Genomic DNA, 2,426 nt, shown 5'->3' with positions numbered 1-2,426 from the left:
TTCCAGTTCAAGCAATCTTGCCAGCAAGGGCTGAGAACCCAGAATCTGGCTGTGGGGTTCACTTGTACCTCATCCCCAACTTCAAGGAGAGCTGGCTGGAAATGTGCAGATCCTTGTTTTGGCAAACTCCAACTGCCTCCTTGCTCAGGCTGCAGATCCCTGGAGGATATTGCTCTCAATCTTGCACAGCTGAGCTATGTTCAGAGCCTGGATGTTGCTACAGTGCCCTTACTAAGCTTTTTGAGGATATTTCAGAAAGACACCTGCAGTAGCTACCACATGTATTTGAATTCTGGTGTGATAGTGTGAATACACCACAGACCTGGGACAGCAAGGGATTCGTTAGCTGTACTGGGATCAATGAAGCTGAGCCCTGTTTTTGTTGCTTGACCATGCACAATGGTGTCTGACTACAAACAGGAATTCACAGAAGAAACAGAGGCATTTCTTGGGCGAAAGGGGCAGAGCCCTCTTTAATTTAGAGAGCAGCTGAGGCCTTGAGCTGCTAAGCCCTGAATGATTTTTGGACAAGGAAGCTCCATGGTTCTGGTATGGCAAACGTACCTTTCTCCTGCTATGGAGAAAGCTCCAGTTTAAGCCTTGGAGTGTGGATTTAAGATTTAGTCTTGGTTTGTCAGCTTACTTCCAAGAGAAAAAGGGCAAGCAATTTTTGTGATAGGAAGCCAAATGTTGTTCAGCTGGTGCTGGGAGTGAGGGTCTGCAATGTCTGTATGTGAGCTGGGCAGTGAAGGGTCAGTGATGGAAGATCTCAATGGCCAGAAGTCTGATGCTTTAGAGATTAAATTCCTGCTTTGGGGGCAGCTGAGACCTCCTGCAGCAGCTTCTGCTACAGATGCTCTAGGGGAGCCCCTGCACTGTGCAGAGGCAAAGGCTGGTTTGTGTGCTGTGGTGTGCCTGGGGCCCCCTCCAGGTATGCCCCAGGGTGTAAGGAGCCTGGCGAATTTCACTAAGAGGATCCCAGATTATGGGATTGATTTCAAGTAGAAGTGCTTAAACTAGTACTGGGTTTGTTTTTCATCTGATAACAGACCAAGAAGCTTGGTGGAAAGAATTTAGGTTTTAGTCATGCTTTTGTTGTGTGGTTGTGGTGGAACAGAGCTGAGCAAGTGGACTCTTGTGCGAGTGCTGCTGCTGAATGCAGTTTTGCTAGCTTCTCCTCAAGGTATGGCTCTTCTGGTATCTCATGGGAATCATGGGGAGAGGGGTGAATCTAGAGCTACTGATGTGAGGAGAAAAAACTGACCTTGTGTCTGTATTGTGATTCTCTTATTAGTTATGAAGACCTAAAACCCAGCAAGAGTGGTGACTTGAATGAACTGCTTCCAAAACAGCATCAGCACTTCACAGCTGAAACCTGATCTGGGGAGTGGTGGCCAAAGCTGTGATGAACCCTCCTGGCCTTTCTTCTCTTTTTTTTTTTTTTCCCCCAAATCAGGTTGTAATAGAAATGGGCTGAAACTGCAGTGTGTTAAACATGTTCTGTCCCATTTTGTGGTGCTTGCTGGTTCACATTCAAAGGTGGTGAGCCTCCCTGATGCAATTCAGGCCTCAAAGACTTGCTCACCTTTGCTGGGATGGCAGGTGAGAATTTCTCTGCATGGGAGGGAAGCAAGCAACTATCCCTTGCCGCTAGCTGTTGGCTGCTCTGCTGCGTTGGTTATCTGTGCAGCAGGGATGTTCTTGCTGCTCAGGAACTTGTTTGAGCCACAGCATGTGGGTGTGTAGGATGGAGGCCATGTGTCAGAGCTCCTGTGTGGCCAGCTGTGAGCCACAGCTGCCCAAGCTGTACATGCTGAACCTCTCCAAGATGAGGCATGCAACCCAGTGCTTGCTACCATCTTTTGTAAGCCTGTGCTCAGCTTCAGGACCCTCCTGTGGCTCCGATTCCTGCTCATACCTTTCCAAATCAGAACTCAACCCTACTCCTGATCCTTCCCCTACACTTTAAGTCTCCCAAACAGGTCTCCACGCTCTCCAACCCAAGATCCTAATCCCATGTGCTGCCCTATGCTTGGTTATCTACCTACCCATCAGCTATGCCAGCTGCAAAGGCTCCTGGAATGAGAGGGTTTGGGGAACGTGCTGCACCTAGGATGTAATTTCTGTTTACTTCTCCTGGGACTTCATGTTCAAAGCAAGGAACAGTTTGTCCTTTGCTAACATAAAATGTATGTCAATGTGACTAACTTTTCATATTAAAAAAAAAAGTGCTCATTTAACTTGTTTCCCCTCAATCTTTTTTCCCCCCACATCAAGCTTTGGCTAGAACCTTGAATCATGAGGAAAAAATTAGTCTTTCATTATGAATTTATTGAGAAGCAGGAAGAGTACACAGCTTGGGTACAGAATGATTCACATATCACTTAAAAGACATTAAAGAACAAAAAATTCCAGGTAGACTCCAG

The sequence above is a fragment of the Ciconia boyciana genome, chromosome 2 (assembly GCF_034638445.1).
Source record: "Ciconia boyciana chromosome 2, ASM3463844v1, whole genome shotgun sequence".
Classification (NCBI taxonomy): domain Eukaryota; kingdom Metazoa; phylum Chordata; class Aves; order Ciconiiformes; family Ciconiidae; genus Ciconia; species Ciconia boyciana.
This window is presented reverse-complemented; position numbering follows the sequence as displayed.